The 25,240-nt window shown below is 40.1% G+C and overlaps 1 protein-coding gene across 1 annotated transcript in view; it reads right to left on the reverse strand.

The window, feature by feature from the left end:
• Positions 1 to 25,240, reverse strand: part of LOC102158069 (uncharacterized) — a 532,572-nt gene that overhangs the window by 265,371 nt on the left and 241,961 nt on the right. The gene's annotated exons all lie outside the window — the stretch shown is intronic.

The following is a 25,240-nucleotide window of genomic DNA, read 5'->3' on the forward strand; positions in this document are numbered from 1 at the left end:
CTTTCCAACGGTCAAGATTCAACCCACCAGAAGCGAATTCTCCTGAACTTCTGACTTGCCTCATCTGGCCCCTTCAAGGTTGAGAGTCAGTTTGGTGTAGGGGAAGCAATAAAAAGATGGGGAAAGAAGAGCGGCAGTTGAGGAACCTAAAGAAGGTGCACAATATTTGTATCTACTCGAATACATGAAGGAAGGAAATCTAATAGTGAGTCTCCTTTCCCAACACCTCTTTTCACGTGTCAGGGTTTCTATGATAGAGTCCATTAGAGTTATTTTCACCTTTCTCCCATCTATCTCACTCACCTCCATAAAAAGAGTTGTGGCTTAATCTGACAGGTGAATCTGGATGCAAGAACTGGCCATGTGTGGCTCAGCTATATCCCCACGTTTTGGGGTGATTTGCCTATCTACAGAACGTACGTTCCCTGGTCTGCATGGTGTCATGCAGTTGGTGATAGAGGCCCTGCCCCTGGAGATGCTGGAAGGCTTGCAGTTGTTGGATGTTAACTCTGGCCAGTGGGCATGTCAGCCTCATTCTGAGGTGGAGTATTAAGAGGCCTCCTATTGCCTTGGAGTTAAACTAAAACTACATTTTCCAGTATTTGTTTAATCAATGGTAAAGCCGACAATTTTATTTCCACCTGCCTTGCCCTCCATCTACTTCAAAACCTATACTAGATAAAAAGGTAGTTGATCTATAGGTTGATTAAAATTTGAACAGAAAGAAACTCAACCACAATCATTTTCTCTATAGACTAACTCTTTGCTGCTTTTTATGGAGGAAGAAATTATATACAGTCATCTTATTTGTATTATTAGTGTAGCCATAATTTATTGAGATCATAGGGTATTCCAGGCACTGTGTAAACAGTATTTCACTGAATCCTTACAACAGTCTTGAGGGGTTTACAGACAGGCACCCGAGACTTACTTCTAAAGATTAATTAATTTATTCATCATATATGTATTGCCTCCCTACTACGTGCCAGTACTAAATGAAAAAGTAGGCAGGATTTACCCTCCTATAATACAGAGTTTAATTGGGAAGCATAATTAATCAATTATTCACACGAAGGAATGTGCACTTACAACTGTGATTATACGATGCAGAACGTGTGCAATGAGAAAGAAGTGACTAAACGGGGTTCCAAAGCATGAGTGAGAATTGATTAAAGATGGTGTGGGCGTATGGTCCTTGGAGGGGGAAAGGAATGGCAGGAGAGGACAGGATTCCACACCGTGTTAACAGCATGTACGAAAGCCCTGTGGTACACAAGGCAGGATGGAGAATACAGAAGAGCCTTTCAAATGGTCGATACAGCCGGAAGGAAAAGAATGAGAGGAAGGCAGAGGCAATGCCAAAGGTACAGGGAACAGACTGCGTTTTTAGGCTCACTGAGGCATTGTTACCTTATTCTCAAAGGAATCAAAAGCTACCAAGCGGTTTAAAAATGTGTCGTGATGCAATGATATTTGTTTTGATTATAAGTTGGAGAGTGGATCAGAGAAAAGTCAGAATGGATGGGTTTTTGTTTTGTTTTGGTTTTTTAATCACTCAAGGAACTTCTGCCAGCACCAGGTGAGACAAACTTGTGACTATGGCAGAGAGATGAGTACAAACTTGAAAAACATGTAAGGAATAGAACAGATTATAGATGAGGCAGGAGCAAATCAGAGTGTCAAAGATGGCACTTAGGTGTCAGGATAGGGTGACAAACCAAGGATCAAGGAAGCTGGTGAATCTATTTACAAATCCAAACTCTTTCCATTATAAAATAACCATCAACACTTCTGCTTCAGAGTAGAGTTTCACCCTGATAACTCAGTCATCAGCTTAGGGACCAGGTTTATTACAGGAGCCATTCTTTCTTCCTTCTTGTTTGCAATAAATGTCCACCTTTTGAAAGTATATCCAGGGCATTTTCCTTTAAGAATTTTCTAAAATATGTGTTACTGAGATAAAAATCAATACAAAATTGCTCTGAAATACAGTCAGACACCTTGTCAGCATCGTACAATTACACTCGAGTTTCAGTTACCTCCTTCCCTATGATAATTAAATATTTCTATGAAAACCAGATATATTTTGTGGCCTCGGTGGACAGAACTATTTAATGTGACTACAGTTTTGAATATTTGGTGGGGTGTTCCACATTGATCAAAGGTCTAGCAGCTTATTAGTGCCTTATTAGTGAAAAGGAAGAAAGAAAGGAAAGGCGTAGTTAACCAAAGGCTGGTTTTGATTTAGTGGATCCTATTTTTGCATCTTCTTCTCACACTGCGGATCCCTAAGGCAGATAGAACTTTACCAAAATACCTATTGTGCTTTGCAGCTGTGTGATGGATGCTTTTCTAGTTATGGCTTCACAAATATCATGTCTTAGCTTAGCTAACAAGGCTTTTTTTTTTTCTTTTCTTAAATGAGGCAGAATAGTTAAGTGCAAGTCCCTTAATTTGAGCATGAGTGCTCCATTCCAATTAAGCCTGAAGAATCAAAGAAAAGAGAGTTGATTTCATTTTTTTTTTCTGAAGTGAAAAGTAGGCAGCACACTAAAAGATGAAAATGGTACAGTAGCATCTGCAAATCAAACATTTTTATTTAGATCTTAGGTCAAATGTGAAAAATTCTAAAGTAAGCTAAGAAAAAAATGAAACTAGTACAAAATATATTAATGTATTAACAAGTAGGTGGGACAGACACTAGCCAATGCACATTCAAAAGTCACCAATGGCACTATTATATTTCATTGTTGGCAGTAATGTATTCATGGCGATATAATAGTGGAAAGTTGTGTACAACTTCCATCACTTTTTTTCTTTTTGCTTTTTAGGGCTGCACTCTCAGCACAAGGAGGTTCTCAGGCTAGGGTCTAACCAGAGCGACAGCTGCCGGCCTATGCCACAGCGCCAGCAACATGAGATCCGAGCCGCAACTGCAACATGGGATCTGAGCCGCAACTGCAACCTACACCACAGCTCACGGCAGAGCTGGATCCTTAACCCACTGAGCGGGGCCAGGGATCGAACTCGCAACCACGTGGTTCCTAGCGGGATTTGTTTCCGCTGCGCCATTCGTTTTCCGCTACTATCACTTTTATTAATGTTTTCTCTGATTTTGTTAATGAAGTCAACATTTCTGGAAGTAATTTTATAATTTGAGAAATAAAGGGCTATCGCCAATTAATCTATGCTACCCACCCCGGTATTGCTGGCTTAGTCCTATTGAGTTAATTACTACTGAGTCTAATTAGCCAAGATATCAATCAAGGTGGGCTAGGATATGCTGGAGAAATACTTTTACCCAGGGATCTCAGCCTGGGAGATGTGTTTCTCACTCATGCTCTATGCACAACTCTGGATGAGGGTGGAAGGGTAGGGGACCGCTAAAGGCGAGTCAGGATGACACTGATGCAGCTATCTTGGGATGCTGCCACCCCAACAGGTGGATTCCAGAGCTGCCTCTCAATACTCCAGACCCACATCATTTCCGCTCCCAGCCAGAACTCATCATCCAACTGCAACGCTAACTACAAGGGATGCCAGGAAAAGCAGGGAGCACACGGACTATTTAGAAGCACTACTGTATTTGCCACACTACATTACTCAGGTCTGTGCAATATAAGATTGGCCAGATGGCAAATTTTGACTGAAATTTTTTTTAAAAAAAAAAGAATTTGAGCATGATTTCCCAAGAGGAGTGTTATGAAGGTTCAGCATTAAAAAGAGATTCTATCCAGGCTGGAGAGGGAGTGCAATGGGCATGGTTATTACAGAAGATTGAAGTAAAGTAGTAGAAGAAAATAAAGTAGGGAGGAGAGGGAGGAAAGAAAAAGAACAGCCTAAGATGCTGCACTCATGGAAGCAAGCTAAATAAACTCAGAAACCAAGATAACCTTGAAAGAGTAAGGAAGAATGAAAACTGCATACAGCATCTTGAGAGCCTTGGTGTCCTTAGGAGAGGTTCGGACTTCACAGGATGACTCACTGGATAATTCTGAATAAAGGAATGGCATATCTGTAGGGAACCCAAGGCGATTCCAACTATGACATTTTCAAGTGAGAAAAATCAAGACAGGATCAAGGAGATGCAATCACCTGGAATTTATTAAGGACTTGAAAACAGAGAAGAAAATATATACTCAAAAGATGAAAGATAATTTTTTGGCAATTTAATGAATGTGTATTTAATTCAAAGAGCAGGAATGAACTGGAACGACCTTAAGAGCTGTGTAACCCCAGTGCTTGGGAGTCTGAGAAAAAGAAAGGAGGAAGCGTGCAGAATATTGAAAACACAAGGGAAAGAGAAGTATGGAGGTAAAGACTTTCTGCTTCTTGTCTTTTTTAAAATTTGATAAGCTGGATCTGTACAGGAATCGTGAAAAATATTTCCCTCTGTTTTACTTTCACTACAGTAACAGTGGAAATAGCAATCATTTAAATTGATTGCAAAGCTCTATAACATCTACTTAACATGCATTATAATTTCGTATTCACAACATATTATGATCCAGTTCATTATGACAAATTATGGCTTACATATGTCAAGAAACTTATCAAAATCCATTACTTCTTAAACTGGATCTGAGTCCAGGTTTATGTGAAATCAGACGGTCAATGAGACCTTTCTTTTCAGCCTTTCTACTTTTCTAATTTTTTCCCCATTTCCCTTTTTCCATTTTTTCCATTTGTATATGGTACACTATACAGTTTGAAAAGCACCTTCCCCTACCAAAACAAAAAACAAAAAACAAAAAAAACCAGCAACAACAGGATATTAAAAATCAGATACACTGTACAAATCAAATTTGAGAGAAATAACCTAACTAACTAGGAAACAAATGTTCAGGTCCTAATTTTTCCTAAATCAAGTCCTACTGCAAAGCTTACTGTGGCTTACCAGGGAAACAAAATAAAGAATGAGTGGAGAATACGAAGGCCTTTAAATTAAACTTGAACACCAAATTGTGTCTTCACAATTACTAAACAACCTGTTAAAAAGCAAAAAGGGTAATTTATCAATTAAGTTGCAATGGCTGGAGCAGCACAATCCTTACCCACGTTATTAATTCTGGGAGATAAAAAATAATAGATCATCTATAAAAAAATAGATTTGTTTTCCCCCAGTCTTGTCCAGGATTTCACATTTTCAGACATTTGCCTTGTAGTTTCAGTTGTTCATCTCCTAAATTAATTAAACTCCATGGAACACAATTTCATCTCATTCTGTTGTTTATTATTATAAGATATAATATTACCCAGGGTATTTCAACTGCCTGATCAATTTCCACTTGCAGTCATCCAGATATTACCTTAAAATTACTACAAATGATTTAAAGACAGTTGAAATTTTTCCTCCTTCTCCCCAAACCCCAACTTGTGTTTTCCTTCCCCTCATTTCTTGAACCTCAAAGTTGATAATAACCTTGACAAATATCACAGCGTAGGCAATGGGCCAAACCTGATGAAGATGGCAGAAGCAGTGCTGTCTATGCACTTCACGATACTGGGGAGGCATTATGGTGTCTGGAAACCCCAAAGAGGAACAGTGATTTTTACAAGTAGGTTACAATTTTTACTGACCTCCATCCTGAGTCCAATATCTTTGTTCTATAGAGTGGAACTAGCCCTTATTAAAAAAAAAAAAAAATCTGTTCATGTTAGGAATCCCAGCTGCCTTGTTTTCCCCAACTAAGTTATGTGTAAAACATAAAGAGAGTTCTTAGATCTGCTGGGATAGGGGGTTGCTAGGGTGACTGTTAAAGAATGTGAGCCAGAGACTATCAGAGATCAATAAGAAAAGGCAGGCACGAGGGGCTAATGTTAGAAATATTAAATCTTGGGACCAGACCTTTTTCTCCAAAGCTGAGAGATCTAATTGGTTTTCTTGGTTTTCTCTCTCAGCAATGGTTACCTAACCCATGGATACCTCTTTTCAGATCATCCCCTGTTACTGCCCTTCTTTTTATACTTGGTCAAGACAGACATGAGGTGAGTAAAAACTCATAACCAGGAAAGAGGAGCCGCTTTTGCGGGCATCCTCCTCTTCTCTCATCATTGGTCCTAAAATTCTCTCCTTTGCTTATTTCTTTCCCAGGACTCCTTCAGGAAGATCAGTGCCCCTAAGCGCCAAACTAAAACCCTTCACACGTCACAAAGCCATCCGCAAATATGTAAATCATCATGAACTGAAACTGGAAATATCCTAACACTGCTGTAAAAGTGCACTTCTCCCTCTCTTCCACGGTCCTAGGTAGCAAGGAGGAAAATACCGGCCTCGTAAAACCCCTGATGAGAGATGACACATCAAAATGCCACTGATAGGAACTCATCATCTGGCCATACCTAGACACAAGGGGGCTGGGAATTATAATCCCTAGCTGGGCAGTGGCATTTCAGCAACGACTTTACAGTGTAGCGTCTATAGTGTAGATTCTATGCTACGAACAGGAAAAGAGAGATTCTGCCAGATGGCTGGCTTTTTACAGTATTATTTAAATAGTAACGCCCATATAATATGATAAATGTGTGATTGAATCTATGATGCCATATTACTGTTTGATTTCTTTTCCTAGCTGGTTAAGTTGAAGGTTTATTTATGGTATGCTTATAATGTGACTAGACATGATTAGACGGTATTAGAAGTATTACAGATAGAGTAATGAATAAAAGAGACAAAAATCACATCCCTCATACAATTTATATCTTAGTGAAGGTACGTCAGAACCTAAGTCACATTTATACTAAATTCTGCCGCTTAATCGAAAGAGGCCACAAGGAAAAATAAAATGAGGGGAAAGGGGGATAGAAAATGTGGAAAGTGATTTCAATAGGTGGTCAAGTCAGACGACTGAAAAGGGGCTCTTTGAATCGGTCTGAGAGTGACGAGGGAGAGAATCACCCGCTAACCCTGCTTCAGGTAATGGTCTAAGTGCACCTGCTATGCACAGAAACAAAGAGCTTGTGCAGCCAGAGCAGAGTAAATAAAGAGGGTTCCAGGAGACCCATTCATGAATGGAGGGAGCGTAGCTCAAGGTTTATACTTTTAGAAGGGCTTTGGCTTTGACTCAAGAGTAAGAAGTTCATTTGAAGGTTTTGAGTGGAATTGTGGTGTGTGCTGCCTCCTATGTTAGCAGAATCATTCTGACGACAGAGTTGAACATACACGAAAGGAAGACAAGGTGGAAGCCCACAGATCAGGTAGGAGGCTATTAAACTAACTCAGGCAGGCAATCACAGGAGCATAGATCAGGCTGCCAGCATAGGGAGTGGTGAGATGTAGTTGGGATTCTGGATATACTTTAAAAATAGAGCCAGAACAATTTGCTGAGATGTGGGCATGAAGGTAATAGAAGACTCAAAATAACTCTTTCTGGTCTTAGCAACTGAAAGATGGTGTTGGCACGGAGACATAGTGGAAAGCTATGTTTCAATCAGGTTTGAGGGGTGATATAAAGAGTTCTATTTTGACTCCTGAACAAAGTCAGTTGAGATACTTATTCATCAACAAAGTGGAGATGCAGGCTAACAAACGGGTTATTCAAAACTGAAGTTCAAGGGAGAACAATGGAGATTAAAATCTGGAATTTTCAAGTTATAGAAGTTACACCCATGAAACCTCCAGTTGAGTGAGCCTTCAAGGATGTGGTCCCAGGTCTGAACAGTGGAGAGCACTAGTGTTAACAGATTGGGGCAGAGGAGGAGGTACGTGCTTTATCTTATTCTGTATATCTGAAAAAATAGATTTAAAGTAAACTAAGATAGCTAACATCATGATGCGAGTCCCAACCTTGAAGAGAGTACTCTGAACAACTGTAGTTAAGAAAGATTAATGAATTACAGGCATCATTTTAGTAAACCCATAAATGCTAAGAATACATGCAATTAACTATAATATATGGATTGTCTTGGACTTCATCTAAAGAATTCAGAGTTCTGACAAGTTATGATTCACAGTGAACTTTATTGTTGATTCATTCTTATTTATAGTAACAGAGTTTCCCAACACTAGCCCCCTACCATAAAACTGGCAAAATTCCACAAGGCAGGAGCTATAGTACAGTCATGTTTGATGATACCATAACCTGAATCAAGAAAAGAAAGAACACATTGTCCAGGCAGAGACACTAGAACAAAATCATTGTCTGCAAAGTTTAATGGATTGCAGTCTCAAAACTTCAAGCCTAAATAATTTAATTAACTATTCAGCATATCAGATTCCATCTTCCCTTCCTAAATTTCACATATCTCTCAAGTTTCCTCTATATCGCTAATTAATGGAATTTTAAGCCAGTAATGTCCCTGTGGAAAACACTGTGGAAATTAAACGACAAAAAAGGATTCTCATGATGACTAAACAAATTTTTGAAAAGAGACTGGTAAGAGTATGTAATATAATATTGTTATAGCTGGTACTTACAGAATGCTCGTTATGTGTTAGGTACTTTTCTGTTGGGAAGAGTATTTACCAGTATTATAGCTAGTACTTACAAAATGTTTTCTACGGAGTTCCCGTCGTGGCGCAGTGGTTAACGAATCCGACTAGGAACCATGAGGTTGCGGGTTCGGTCCCTGCCCTTGCTCAGTGGGTTAACGATCCGGCGTTGCCGTGAGCTGTGGTGTAGGTTGCAGACGTGGCTCGGATCCCGCGTTGCTGTGGCTCTGGCATAGGCCGGTGGCTACAGCTCCGATTCAACCCCTAGCCTGGGAACCTCCATATGCCACGGGAGCGGCCCAAGAAATAGCAACAACAACAACAACAAAAAGACAAAAGACAAAAAAAAAAAAACCAAAAAAAAACAAAAAAAACCAAAATGTTTTCTACATTAGCAACTTTTCTTAGCACTTGATACCTATTTAATATAATATTCATATATATCTATTTACTATAATATTCATAATAATTGAACTAAGGGGGTAAGATTGTAATCTGCATTTTACAGATGAAGTAACTCAGACACAAAGAGGTTTAGTAACCTGCCTAAGACTCAGAGCTCACAAATCAGGAGTGGGACCCAGGCAGTCCCGTAACCAAATCCCTGCTTTTATCCACCATGCCATGTCAATCATTATCCTTAGGGTTTTTTTTTAAATTTCTTAATTTTTTTGTCTTTTTAGGGCTTCACCTATGGCACATGGAGGTCCCCAGGCTGGGAAAGGGAGCTATAGCTGCAGACCTATGCCACAGCCTCAGCAACGCTGGATCTTTAACCCACTGATCGAGGCCAGGGATCAAGCCTGCGTCCTCATGGATGCTAGTCAGATTCATTTCCTCTGAGCCACGACGGGAATTCCTATCCTCAGGTTTTTCATTCATTCTTTTGCTCCCTATTTTTCATGCTATTCGTTGACCTATTTCTTTCCATCTATTGATTAAAGGAAAGATTTCCTTGAAAGAATTCCAGCATTTTTGTTATTCATTGTCACAACAGATAGGTCCACTGACCATGATTCATTAACTTCATTCATTAACTTCATCCAATTTTCGGCAGAAATTAAATTAGGTGCTAGATCTGGTCCGACAAAAGACTAAAAAGAGGTGCACGGATGTCAACTGGATGAGAATTTAGTTTGATAAGCGATCAAGATCTGTGCTAGACCCTATGGGAGCACAGAGAGAAGGCACAGGAACAGATTATTCCAACCCCAGTCCTCGATGAGGAGAGGAGTCAGCCAACTGATGGAGCAAAGGCAGGGAGGTATAAACAAGTAAGTGAACTGGAAAAATCCCAAGTAGTTTAGCTCTCTTTCTGTTTCAAAATTACTGAGCACCCACAAGGTGCTCTATGCTGTGCTAAACACTGGGAATTCAAAGAAAAAAATAAAAGACACAGTCTCCATGCTCGAGAAATTTGCAAGCAAATCATGAGGAACTCTTTGAACAGACACATGTCTTTTGGCATAAATTGCATTAAGACCTTTGCACTTCTTCCTATTTAATGCTAGCTTTTCTTGAACAGCAAAAATCAGTGCATAAGAATACTTGGGGATGTAATCCTTGTTGGAAGGGTATTTCCATTTCCACTCAGTGGTCTTCCCATCACAAGAAGGGGACAAGGGCTTCACTTGCAGGGCTCTGTGACTCTGGCTATGGGGCTTTCATCCAGTCCTGATGGCAAAGGGAGACTCTGAAAGACCTAAATCTGAGACTGACATGGGATGGAAATGTCCTGTGCTTTATGTGTTTTAATGTGCTTCTACTTTAGCTATAATGTCTCTTTTCAAAAAAGTTTAAATCCTGCAAAATGGATATTGGAATCATAAAACAGTAAACCTCATCTAGCAATTTACTGTACAACAGAAGCTTAGAGATAAAATGATGAGAGAAAGATAAAGTGGGCTTATAAGTTCCCCTTAACATCTGTGCTGAATAAATTTAAAATACCAGAATTTCAGATGCTGAGAATAACAACTGTGTTTCCTAGTCAGAGTCTGCTTTGGTCCATTTGAGAAAAGCATGTCAGTCATTCTTAATGGGCTCTGCAAACTCCTAACCATGTCTTTGCCAAGACTCTCACATAATAGTTCCATGATAAGCCCCACTGTGCTTCACAGTAAATCAGAGAGTTCCACAGCTAAGTTACACGATAAGCCTGGCTATATTGAACAGTAAATCATCAAATTCCTCAATAAAGTTACACACTAAAACTCACCAGCTTATTTATTTATTTTTTCCTTTATGGTATTATCTCCCCGGGGGGGAAGGGGGGGTGAAGGTCAGCAACATGGCTTCTGCTCACCTGCTTCCCTTTGTTCCTTCATCATACACATTTCTGGGGAATGCTCCAAGCCAGCCCCCCTCCCATCACACCTAGAGAATGGTAAATATTCAACTTGACAGAAATCCCAAAGACCTCCCATCTGGAATCCACAGTGATGGAAGGGGGGATGCAGAGGAGGTATGTGAAGGTAGAATCCATTAGCAGGAGCAAAAGCTATAAAAGCCTTAACATGCCTTTTGTTCACGAGAAATCAATAGAATTCAGATAAGAGTAACATCAGTAAACATTCTCTAATGATAACAATTGCAAATGATTACATTATCAGGATAAAGTTTTATTTCCCTAAAGACGTTATGAATATCATTTAATGCATACCTGCAAGGTACCCAGCACTTTATGCAAGCGTTACAGGTACTAGCGGAACCTGGGAGAGAGAATTACCATGGCCTGTCCATTTTCCCCACCTCCTCCCCAGGACACAGAGGGATCACAGAAATAATAAACTATGCTATTCGGTAACAGAAAACATAAGCACCAACACGCTGTGGACCAGTAAGGCCTTTTATCACAAGAGTCTACATCTAGAGAGTTCATTTTGCTTAGCTATACCTAATGCACATACACAAATATGGCAGCATAAAATAAATACAGCATATTGAGATCTGAACTAGATCTGGCAAACTAGGATACACCCGAGCCTTACAAAATCTCCACTACAATTAAATTATCAATTTAAAAAAAATTAGATGTTACATTTAGATTCTCAGAAAAGATCTGCAAGCAGAGTAATGCACTGCCCGCTCATATTACTAAAACTTCATTACTCTACGAAATAGCCTACAGTACTGTTTGTAAGTATACTATTATCATAAATAATTAAACACAAACAATGCTGGTCAAAAGAAATAACCAAAGTACATTTTGTATTTTAATAATCTTGTTTTGACTGTGGGTTTGGGGGGAATTTTTTTTTTTTTTGGTCTGTTTTGTTTGATTCTTATTTACTTAAGTGCTAATCCCCTCAAATTGGTAACCCACATTTTTTCTCTCAGTTGTCAATTATATTTAATAAGAACATATTGTGTAGGCAAATGATCTTATGTAAAATACCATCAGTGCAGTAGCACAAGGAAGAAAATAAGAATTGCAAGTTTGGCAAATTCACCTTTAAGCATAATTTACCTAGGATGTATGTGTGTATTTTTTTCCTACTATTTATCATCATGCCTTAAAAACACAGTCAAGTGAAGTGAAGGTCTTAAAGCTTATACCTACGTTTTAAAAAAATGTATATTTTTCTTACAGAAAGAAAAATAACGTGCCTAATTTCAATGATCCATACAGAGGAAACATAGTAATTAGTAGGAGACACGCAGTAAGACAAAGATTCAGCATTTATATTATATGTTTCTCTGATTTTCTGGACAAATGAAAGCACAAACAGCCAGACATACAGCTATTCATAACTGATAAAAACAAAAATGATCCACAAAAAAGTCCACAGAAAAGAAATACGCACCATTTGTTCGGTGTTTAACGAGTTAAGTTCTGAGCTATATGTATTTAATATAGACATCTTTAGTCTTGATAAACTACACATCAGTCGCATATTTGCACATAGTCCAACTGAGGTTCAGGGAAATTAAGTAATTTTTCTAGGCTCACATAGCTCATAAGAATCAAAGCCAATAAACTATAATGGAAAAGAACTGAGGAAAAAAAGAATATAGACATATATATTTATATATGTATAACTGATTCACTTGGCTGTACCCTGAAACTGACACAATATTGTAAATCAACTAAACATCAGTTAAAAAAAAAAAAAAAAGAATCAGAGGCAGGATTTAAATTTAGATTACCTAGCTACAAAGCCTGTGTCTTCCCCATAGGACACTCTGCATTAGATGTGAGAAAGGGGTCTCTTTCTGAACAGATCAGATCTCTCAAAGACAGACCAGGATCTTCCCTTACTTGCCTGGCACCAGACATCAGTGGGAAGACAAGCTTTTTCACTGTCCTTTACGTGATGGACTTGTTGTTTCAGAATATGATGAAAAAAGGGGAGGGGGGGCTGGGTGGGTGGAATGGTTACTTGGTAACACTATTTAATAGTTTTCCTCCCAAAAGGGAGTTTATGGTGCATGAGAAAAACAAACAAAAACAAAAACAAGAAAAGCAAAACAACCAAAAAAGCAACAAATCTTAATTTCCTAATTTGAAGAAAGACTTTCTAGTTAAAATACCATTATTTTTTTTTTTTTCTTTTCTTTTTGGTATGTGTATAGAGGATTTAGCTTATCTGTATTCAGATTCAGATTGTTTTCTTAACCATGTGGCTTGGGGTGAGAATGTGGGAGGCAAGGTGAAATATGTAGAAACTGTTTCTTTAGTAATTCAAATTTCGATGTATTGAGTTGTTTACTCATCCACATTCAAAGCAGATTTTTCCTTGCATGCACCACTAGTTCAAAAATAGCCATCATCAGGACACTTCTGGGACAGGCCTAGAATGCAATGGGGTGTTTTTCAAGGCTCTTAGCCATCTCTGGAATTTGAAAAAGAAGGCTGGTTGATGCTTTTTTTATTTTAAATCTAATCATTTTCCTCATTGCAACCTCATAAGCTTAGTGAAAGTCTCAGCCCTGATGCTGACTGGCTACCAGGGAGTTGTTACACCACTTCCAAAGCTTGGCAAGGCCATGAGAACCCCTTCTGCCAGGAGGGGTGGCATGAGGTGAAGGGAGGATGTGACCCTTATCCTCCTCCCCAATTAGGTCCCAGGAGCAGCATTTGGTGGTCTCGTTTCCAAAATGAGCAATGTCTCAAAGGGTAGACGGTTTCATTAGGTAAATAGGAGAATTTTTCTCTAGCAGTGCCAAGTGGCATGTCCCTTTTATTGAAGAAAGGGCATCAGATGCTATTAGGGGAAGGAGATAGGGGCCTGGGGGATGTCAGCGCCCTCCTACAAAGACCTTGAGCTTTGGTGCAGGAGGCAGAAGGGGAACCCAGGGGGTGCCTGCCCACCTGTCAAATGAAGGGAGTTATGACAGAAAGATCCGTGCAGACAAGCCCCTTCTGAGCATTTTATGTGGACAGAGCTGAATGTCTGGGATAATCAGATTTTCTGGTAGGTATGCATTCCCCAGAATATTTTCAGAAGCATATTAGCCAGAAAGTTTTAATCGCTAAAATTTCCCTTCTGAGCCTCTGTCCTAGCATGGAACTGCCATATTATTTGCCCGGAAATATTAGCTTTGTTAGGCCACTTTCCTATCTTTAAAACCTCTAATGCCTTCTGTTTGGCTTAATGAGATAAAGTACACATGCTTCACTTTGCCATTCAAATCATTTCACTCTCAGGCTTCAATCTACACACCCAGCAGGTGCACTGTCCACATTTATCCATCACAATTGTATATACCTATTCACTGTCCCTTGAAAATATCCAACAGTTCTCATCTCTAAGCCTCTGAGCCTCAGCTTATGCCTGCTCCTCATCTATTCTTCTTCATTCCCTTTGCTCTAACACCTTGTTTGAACTCACCAGCTCTGCAGTTATTACTCCCACTCTGAGCTCCTGCAGTATTAGTCTGGGATGCTCATGTGGTCCTTGCTACTCGCTGCCTTTTATTTTATCTTTATGAAAATGGGTATCTTCTTTTCTTAGATTTGGGAAGCACTTTTCTACTCTCTTTTTCTTTTTGTTAACTTCCTCACCTCTCAGCACCTAGAATAGTGTTTTGCATTCAATAGATGCTCAATAGGTATTCGTGATTTGAAAATTCAAACTGAAAAAAAAAAAAAAAAAGAACCTTAAGGAAGGAAGTTAACTTCAACACATCTAATACTAATGACGTGTTCTGTTGTTATCATCATCTTTCCTGCAATTTCAAAGCGGCTCTGAGAGGTGTGTTATATTATCCCAATTTCACGGGTCTACTTAAAAATACGCACAACTTAAAAGTTGAGAGTTAAGTTTTATGTGGGTCAAAATGAGGTCGATAGCCTGAGAGGCAGCATTTCAGTTAACTCTGAAATGTGGCTCCAAAGACGTAAGGGGAAGTGTCAGTATGGATGTGATTTTGGTGGAGGAGGTACATGCCACCAAACACATTTTACAGAAGTCTGCTGCTAGTCTTGTGAAGGTTACTGCTAGTCATGAGACGCAGATGTCACCATGAAGGATTTGAGTGCTTTTCTAGCCATGAGGAGATGCAAGCATCGGCCTCATTAAAATCTTCTCCTTAAAATATTCGACTCTCTGAAGACCTGTTCTGCCAGTTTTCCCAGAGCACAGACTGCCTCACTCCTCATCGCCCCCCGAGCTCTTTCGGGGATGCTGAGGGTCAGCAGCTGCAGTGGCTCACGATTCAACACGTGTAGAGGCAGGTGGCAAATGCCAATTTCAAGTTCACATATGTGAGAAGAGAAGCTCAGGGACATGAAAAGATGTACTAATATTCACAGCTCTATCTGTCTTGTTCACCTTTAGATTCCAAATGCCCAGCACATTCCTTTGCACATAAGTCTTTTCTGGGCAATAAGGTTGCAATACTCAACTTTTAACAAACCAGTAAATTTATATTGGAGTTACCATGTTTGCTTCTAAAGCCCAAGCTCTGTATTTATGATATGAAAAAATTGGGGGATTTGGTCAATTCTGACATATTTGGAGCTGAACGCTAGTTTTCTCCTCTTGAAAAAGAAAGACGTGTTGCCTCTAACCAGCAGGGAAGTACTAGAAAAATTGCCAGTTCCCAAAAGGTATATGAGACAAATATATACACTTCAATAACTGACTTTGGTCACTGTTTTCCAAGCACAATCCAAGGAATTTTCACAGCCTATCATCAGGTGGCCTCTCTCGCATTCTTTCTTTATTGTGTGTGTGTGGCTGGGATGGCCTGCAATCAAATGTGTTTGGAAAATGCTGCCGTAAACAGTCTCTTTACCATGACTTTAAATATGCTAGATACACTGTGACTCTCCAGTGGTGGATAGATAAGGAGTATTTCCCAAGAGAATTTAGCCACAGAACTCTTTTCCCCACAACAACGCCAAGACTAGAAGTTCACAAAACAGGCTTTGGGCCAACGTTCCTATGAGTGATGTGTGTGTATGACATATTTCTTATACGTTTCTAAAAGAAGTACGGGTATGTTGGATTAATTCCTAAATCTAAGAATGCTGTCAAGACTGGATCATCTCCATATGCTCGTCAGGACGTTGGAGGGAATGGGCAGGACGACCGTGGATCTAATGCACGACAGTGTTCCTACTCATCTCCTGAAGCTTCGCATTTCGTGCTCCATTGTCAAGTTCTTGTCCATTCTTTTGGGTGTCTAACTGTGAGTGAGACAGCTCAGACGTCTATTTGCTGTGTGCAGCGAATATTTATGGTGCTTCTCCAACCATAGCCCCCTTCCCCATTCTTCTGGTAACAGCATCCACTTTCTTTAGGGACTTGACCCTGTGTGATTCTGGTGGGCTGGCCAAATACACCACCTGGGGGCTGGCAGGAGACAGTTCACTTAGCTAGTAATTAGTCTAGCGGAGAGAGTGTTGTCCAAGCCAGGCCAATCAATGTCCTTCCCAGAGGTCCTTTGATTTGGACCCGGAGCAGAGCAGGTCTTCCACGTTATGTTCTAAAAGTTGGAAGGGAATGCCTCTGAGTGACCACATTGCCTTTTATCAACATTTTTTTTTTTTTTAAAGATACCTAACCATGGGAAAGACTAAAGCTGTTCAGAGACAAATAAGGAAGATGGGGAAGGAGAGAAGGAAGAGCAAGAGAGAGCAAGAATGACAGAAGCAGCACAAGAGGGCAAGAGCTGCCACTTTTTGAATTCCTGCTTTTGGTCACGTCTGAAGCATGTGTCACCTTGGACTTTGCGGTGACATGAGTCAGTGTATCCTTTTTTTTCTGCTTAACTAGTTTAAGTTCTGGCAATACCAATAAAAACAAAGCTGGTCACTACAATGTCAGGGTGGTTTTGGATGATGTGCCGGGGAAAATATATTTTCTTACCTAATTGGGAAGGTACCTCTGTGCTGAGGATCTGCACGCATGACAGTACATGGTAGATTTTTAAATTTATAAAATAGTACTACTAAGCTAAGACCTTAAGAAAAAAAAATATAACCCAACTCCCGGATTTTGCAGTTGAAAAGACTGAGGCATAGAAAGCTGAAGTGATTTTCCTAAAAAATGTAACATAAATAGCACAACCAGGACTAAACTTGTCTACATTCTTTTCCATCTTAACAACTTTTCTAATTTTGTTCTCATTTTTTTTTTTCCCTGACAAAAATGATTAGGGAATGGCACTGTGTACTGGGAAGCAGTTTATGTTGGTAGAGAGAATATTGGACTTGGAGTAGGAAGTCTGAGTTTAAATCCCAGGTCTGTCATTTCCTTAGGCAGATTGCTTAACCTCACTGAACCCAAGTTCTCTCATACAGAAAATGAGGCTAATAATATGTACCCTGCATACTTCAAATAATGATTTCTGCAAAAGCACTCTGCAAACTCTACCACACTATTCAAGAGATACTCTAAAAATTATTCTGTAATCATGAATATGCTTCATTTTCTTATTTTGTAAAATGAAGGTTTTATAACTCATTTCAGGGGCAGTTACCCCTTTATCCATATAAGGTAATGACCCTCTATGTTATAACAACTATTTCATCTCACTCTCACACTGGGAAATCCAGCCAACCTAACAGCCATAGGGTATGTGTAATTCTACATGTGTACTTCAAGACAGGAGTATAAACACGTACTGCAGTTGATAGAACCTACCCAATTTTTCTGATCCATATTCCTGAAGACTGGGTCAGTAGACAGGATTCTGTTTTCTCAGCAACCCTAGCACACTGATGGAGGCTTGATTTTTCTAAATAAAAAATCATTTTCATTGAATAATTTTCTACTATAAATTAGCATGATAATTCTCTCAACATTATCAGAGGGAAGACAGGTGCAAACTACCAACCTAAATCCCCTTGAAAAACTTTCATTCCTATATCAAATGATATACTTGTATAAAAAAAATTCTGGATATGTGTACATGGAGAGGAAGCAATTTTATTATTGTTTCCAAAATTGGTTGCCTTTTCTACAGTTGATTATTTCTCTCTGTATCAACAACATCAGAACTGACCTTGTGACTTACTTTGACCAATGAAATCTGAGCAGAAGTGACATAACACTTTTAGGCAGATGTTTTAAGAACTTTCAACGGATTGTGCCCTCTTCCTATTCCTTCTGCCATGATACTAACAGGACTCCAGATTAGGGATGCTCCTTCAGCCTGAGTCCCAGACTGAAAAGCCAAAGCCAGCACTCAGTGAAGATGTAATACGACTAAGAAATGCACCTTCATTAATGTGAGCCTCTACATTTCGAGATCTTTTGTTACTGAAGCATACCTTGACCTAAACTCACTGATACAATGTATGCTGACATGTTAAGTATACTGAGCTAACATATAGCAGTGATATTTCCTTCCCCATATAGATGGAGACACTAAAGTATAAAAAGGAAAGTCAACCCTGAGGAAAGCAAAGAAACATGCACCATAGAAACTACATGCCAATAATCTATTGTTGGTCCTTCAGTTGATTTTTAAATAGATAAAATTTACAGATTTTTAATGATGATCCTAATTATTTTACAGCTTCCAGTCATGGAAGTATCCAAACTCCCTTAAACTGAGAACTCTAATACCACTCCATAGACTTTTTTTTTTTTTTTTTTTTTTTTTTTTGTCTTTTTTTTTGCCATTTCTTGGGCCGCTCCCGCGGCATATGGAGGTTCCCAGGCTAGGGGTCTAATCGGAGCTGTAGCTGCTGGCCTACACCACAGCCACAACAACGCGAGATCCGAGCCAAGTCTGCGACCTACACCACAGCTCACGGCAACGCCGGATCGTTAACCCACTGAGCAAAGGCAGGGATCGAACCTGCAACCTCATGGTTCCTAGTCAGATTCGTTAACCACTGCACCACGACGGGAACTCCCCATAGACTTTTTTTAAAGTGAAAAATGAATCAATCACCAGTGGCAATGTTGGCTTTCATTGTATTTTATCAGAATAAGTAACTGAAAGTGCCCTTTTGAATTCCCCCACCATAAATTCCTTCACTGGGCTATCTTCCTCTCTCTTTGCAAGCACATCTGTACAGTGTCACCTGGCCAACAAGAACGTCCCTCAAATATTCACATACCAGACAGTATAAGGATTTGAATGGACAGCAGATTTAAAATCCAACCTGAATAGTTATTAATTTTACACAGAAATGTAGGCACGTATATACGATCACATTATTGTCTGTTCTTTCTCTCTCCTTAAAAAGCAAAGAATGAATATACTTATCCTTCCCCTGGAAGAAAATTACTTTGAAACATAAAGTGCAAAGGTTGTCTCAAATGCCCTTTAAATTGTGTATCTCTCAGAAAATCCTCAAATCAAAACAGGGAGGGCTATGTTAAACAATTTCCAATAAAACTGAACTTATTGCTTAATCTCTCTGACCAGTAGCATAATATCAGCTCACCACAAACGAAGGCTGGTTTATATAATTTAGGCACATTCCATTCTAATTTGTTCACAGATTATATCACGAAAAAAAAAAAAAACCCATAAAATCATTCAAGATAAAGAAGCACCAACCCTCTGAGCTGCTTTGCTGTATTTATATCTTAAGAAATAGTGTCTTTAGCTGGGAATTAAAAATGAGTTGTCAAGTTCTCTTAATAATTAATGTTGAAATGAACAACTGTTTCAAGTACAACACATTCCATTTAATGTTAAACAGCGTTATATTTACTGTAATTCCACCTTTCATCCTAATGTCAACCTCTAAATCTTTAATGCTTTAATCACACTTCTTTTTCTGATATCCCTTGTGAGTTCCTCAAACCAATGCCCACTCCTTTGTGATAAGGTGGGCATATTATGCTGCGAGGGTTAGTCAGCAGCAATTGTTAATTATTAAGGAAAACAAAATGCAGCTGCTGGAAAATTGTGTTTGTTCCCAGCAGGGCATGTTACCTTTAATCTCTACTGACACTGAGGCAAGTGAAGCCATAAAAGGGAGATAATGCATTTCAAGAACATGGCCCCATAGAAAATTAAAGAATTTCCTATAAAATTAATGAGCCTAATTACAGATAATGTCTGCATTTTCCTTTCAGTAACTTATCCGCCTTTCTGATAGAAAGCTGGAAAGAGGAGGATCACGGGGTGGGTTCCCCAGGAGCAGGTTAGCTGCTGGCTGGGTGGGGCCAGGAGAAACGGGAAGAAAGTCAAACTTTGTATAAAAGGGCTTCTATGTCTCCTGGAAACTAATGAGAGGATGAAAGGCTAACATTTGTTAAGAATGCTCTGTCTGCAAGGTTATGTATCGGTCACCTACCATGTTTGGGGCCTTGGGATATTATTTCACCTGAGACAATTTCCTCACCTTTAACATAGGTTATTTCGAAGATTTTATTTTACTTTATTTTATTGGCTTTTTAGAGCTGCACCCGTAGCAAATGGAACTTCCTAGGCTAGAGGCTGAATTAGAGCTGTAGCTGCCAGCCTACACTACAGCGACAGCAACGCAGGATCCCAGCCACATCTGTGACCTACACCATAGCTCATCGCAATGCCGGATCCCAGCCACATCTGTGACCTACACCATAGCTCATCGCAATGCCGGATCCTTAATCCACTGACCAAGGCCAGGGATTGCACCTGTGTCCTCATGGACAGCAGTCAGGTTTGTAACCACTGAGCCACAATGGATAGAACTAAGATATTTTATATAAAGCTCTTTGTTCAATGCTTGGAATCAAAAAGCACTGCACTAAATATTACCAAATAGCTACTGAATTGTCACTGCAATTCTGAGAATTAGATACTATTATCTCCACTATCATTATCTCCCAATTTAAACAGCTAGTATGTAGACGATCCAATATGTGAACCTGGGTCCTTCACATATTCAAAGACTTCAACGACTAAACTGAGATTATGTCTTTCACGTGTAAAATGCACCATGCCCCACCTTCCAAAAAAGACAGAGGAACAATAAATGACTAAATATTTATTCCCCTTCTTCCATAGGTAAATTTTACTTCTAACTTAGTATTTCTACAAATTCAAGTGGAAAAGCTGGCTGTATGGCAATTTTTAAGAAGGAAGAGCCTAATGAACAGCCCCTCAAAGCATGAGTTTCCATATTCTGAAATGCCTGCCTTCATAGCTTAAAACCTACAGTCCCTTTCAGGAGTCAAAAGCCACAATTCTCATTCCAAAATGAATCTGGAGTAATAAAAACTACATCAAAAGCTTACAAATGCTTTGAAAAGAGTTAACTGAGCTTCACCGTGCCCTGTGGAGAAGGGAGTCTTGAGACCATTGATATTGATAAGAATCCTCAGAATAGTCCTCGTGTAAAAAATCCCTAATCACTGGTTCACAAGCCACTTTGAAACCTTATTAAATCCTATGAATAGTCCACCAGGAAAAAAAATGTGCACATGTACCTGAGTATCCCATGTGGATTTTGCTTTTGACCTTGTGAACTTTAAGAGTTTTACATTTAAATTAGATGGGGGACTGTAAGCCAGAGCAAGTCTTTTAATACTATTCCCAGCCCCTAGGGTTCCTGGAGGATTAGGGTTGCCCCTGATGGTCCACAGCTGGCTGCTGGTGATCACAGGTACCTGGGTATGCTAAGATCATAGTATCTGCTCAGAATTGGTGAATATGCACCTGCTGCCCTGAACTATCTAACCCAGTCTAATGGCAAGGACCCCTCAGAAGTTCTGTCTTTTTAGGCTTCCACATATGCTAGTCCAATGAATAACTTCTAATCATATATTTTACATAAAATATATTTTAATATGAATTTTTTATTCACATTAGATTATGTGTATATGGAGGCATCTTTATAAATTATAAGCACCATAAAACCCATAGTTAAAATTCCTTGAAATTTCAAGAGAAAGACAAAAGAATGACAAGGAAATTAACATTTTCCATTATATCATGTTATCCTTATAGCAGCCCTCAATAATCACTCTATTTTACACTTAAGAAAACACACATCACAGGAGTTCCCTGGTAGCTCAGTGAGTTAAGGATTGTCACTGCTGTGGCTCTGCTTACTGCTATGGTGTGGGTTTGATCCCTGGCCCAGGAACTTGCACATGCTGTGGGTGCTCCCCACCAAAAAAAAAAAAAAAAAATACACATCATAAATGTTTAAAAGTTTCTGTTTGATATCCTAAAAATGTTTACCACACTCCTCCATGTTGCAAAGATTAACTAAATTGCTGAGGTAGGAAACTTGGGCAGAATATTCCTTAATGAAGATATTTCTTACTAACTTCAGATTGATGCTGTGCCAATAAAGGAAAAACTGCATTCAGCAGCTGCACTTTCTCAGCTGTAGGAGAATATTCCATAAAGATCAGAACCTGTGCAACATAACAGGAGAAATCTTAGTTATTAAAATCATGATCTTCAGACTCAGACACACCTGAGTTCAACTACCACTTACTAGGTGTGTGACTTTGGAAAATTTACTTAATGCCTCAAAGCCCCGCTTGCTTCATTCATAAAAAGGGCTCATAATTCTCATGAGGTTTTTGCGTAGATTAAATGAGAGATGCAGATTCAGTGCCAGGCACAGGTCAGATACACAGTAAGCCACTGGTGTCTGTCATCGTTTGTTTTGATATTTATCAAGTATTTATTACACACCTCCTATGAATCCCTTCCATATTTTTTGAAAATTCAAATCCAGGAGGGTTGAAGCCATTGTGATAGGCAACTCTGTCTTTCTTGAGTTCTGATCTCCTTTTTCTTGAGCTTTATCCTCTTGGCTAATACTGTGCCTTTCTCCTTCCATTTCTCCAAACAGAGCAGGTTTTCTGCTCCGCATTAAAGGAAACAGAGATAAATAAAGCCAAGTGCATGCCCTGATGACCTCAGTGTTTAAGTGGGACAGGCCAGAAAAGGTCAGCGATTGCCTTACACCGGGTGCTGTCGGGGCCCAGAGAAGGAGCCAGGAGGAGATCCTTCCTTGGCTGGGGCGGGGGCGGAGATACGAGACTGCGGCACAAGCAGTGAAGTATCCTGTGCAAGCTAGCCACACAGCTAGAGGGCAAACTACGAAGGTGTAATAAACCCCCAGGTCTGGATTGTACTGGAAGGAAATGAAGAGCTCATGATGTGGGGAGGGAGACGATGTAAGGGACAAGGAGGAGTGGATGATGACGTACCGGGTGAGGCTGGAGTCACAGAGGGTGGCAGTGCCAGGCCCTGGGCCAGAGGTACACAGGGAAGAGCAGAATCAGTGAAAGAGAATGGCCTCCGTTTGGAACCCACTGAGCTGGGGGTTCGTAAGGATGCTGCATAGCGCCTACTTCTTTTTTTCCATCAGGAAAGGGAGTTTGAGGTATGGACCCCATTATTTGTTTCCCAGGCCTGCCGTCACAAAGTACAACAACCCGGGTGGCTGAAAACAACAGAATTTTTCTCTCGTGGTTTTTGAGGCTAGGAGTCTGAAATCAGCCTGTTGGCAGGCTATGCTCCCCTCTACAGGCTCCAGGGGAGAGTCCATCCTTGCCCTTTCCTAGCTTCTGGTGGCATCAGGGATCCCTGGTGTCGCTAGGCTTGTAGACGTATCACTCTAACCTCTCCTCATCGCCACACGGCACACTCCTCTCCTGGGTTTTGTGTCCCAGTTCCCTTCTTTCAAAGTACAGTCACTGGAGTGGGGCCCACCCTAATCCGGTATGACTCTATCCTAACTTGATCACATCTGCAAAAACCCTATTTACAAATAAGGTCACATCTATAGATTCTGGAGGACGTGAATTTTTTTTTGGGGGGGGGTGCTATTCCACCCCATTCAACCCCTGCATCCTAATTACAAGGGTTCCATCAGTGCCTGATGGGCTTTGAAGACTCAAGAGATGCATGCGCAGTACCTGTGCACGACTACACTTGATAGAGGCCACCAGACGCACAGGGACCACAGGGACTAAGAGACTTCCCAGTAGCTTGAGAAAATCTGGGGTTTCCTCCTGTCCATCGTCCTACCCAGACCCAGTAGCCCTTAGGAAAAGAGATGTCCCAGAAGTCTACTTAAGCCCTTGGATTAGAGAAGGAAAGGCAAGAGGACTGACTAAAGCCACCCTCCTCATTTGAATGGTGGGGGGAAGAAATTTCAATGAAATATTGGATGAAGGTTATAAACGATATTGAATAATAACTGACCGTGGCTGAAAAATGATGGGATCTTCCCAGCTGTCATTGGGGGCGGGGGGGAGGCCAAAAATAAGATTTCACATGGTGAAGTGGAAGTCAGCCATTGAAAAATTAAATTCCCATCTGAATGCCAACATATAGGCAGAAATCTCCTCTGATTACAGGCCTTCTGGAAAGGTCTAATTAAGCTGAGCTGTCACAAGGAAGGTGTAGTCAAGGCCTTACCAGAACCCGCAGGAACAGAGCAAGAACCTCAGTCCACCCATGCCTGTTAGGCTGGACCTACATGCAGCCACAGAGAGAATTTCACTCAGAATGAAAGGAAGTTCTTATGTTCAGGAAGCCAGAGCAGCCCCAGAGGACTTGTGCTACATGGACCTCCTTCTCTCATCTGCCTTTTCCTTGTCTTTTTGCTGCCTGCAAAGGCATTTCACTTTTACGCAACGATATTCTCTTTGCCTCCTTAAAGCACTCTCACGGTCCGCTCGAGTCATGATCGTTTTTGGCAAAGAGCATCAGCCTTTTTAAAAATACTCAGTGTCACTTGTCAAAGAGCTCCCTACCCCATCCCCATCCAGTCAACCCCATTCCTAGAGAAACCCTTTGCATGCGGAACCGAGAGCTAAGAGCCAACCTCGAAAATTGAAAAGTGAAAAAAGAATACTGGAGTTGATCAAAATGAGGAAACTTTGTTTAGCCACGCTTTCAATCCCTTCTGGTCATCTGAGTAGGTATTCTAAGCATACGGTTCGAACTGGGGTTCACCACCAGCCACATTTTAAGAAGTCTGCTTTTCCAGTATTACCATGCCAGCTGGAGTTACTTATTTCATTCCAGCTCAGTAGGAATCCACAGGCAGCATAAAAATACATTAAGGAATATTTATAAGATGGCAAACAGGACCAAATGTATGGGGAAGAATAATACTGTGCATTGCTCATTACAAACATGATTATTTTGTGTATGTAACGGATGTGTTGTTAAGGCACAGTGGGTTGTTTGAAGTTTACAAGTTTGTTATGGATTGATTTATTCATGAAATGCTTTGTTTCTATGACAACTTTATTGGTTTGCCTGTGGTCTAAATACATATAGGCATGGCAGGAATTCCACGGTACAAAACAAATTACACACTCCCCCCTGAATCACTTGCTGCCTTTAGGGAGTGTAGCGAAAGGATTTCCAACCGGGGCAGACATCACCATATACAGGGCCAGCATTAGAGAGATCACAGAATAAAGGGGA

The sequence above is a fragment of the Sus scrofa genome, chromosome 4 (genome assembly GCF_054392235.1).
Source record: "Sus scrofa isolate SSC_HxYL_T2T_F1_AM1 chromosome 4, Sscrofa_HxYL_maternal_Yorkshire_Landrace_v2.0, whole genome shotgun sequence".
Lineage (NCBI taxonomy): Eukaryota > Metazoa > Chordata > Mammalia > Artiodactyla > Suidae > Sus > Sus scrofa.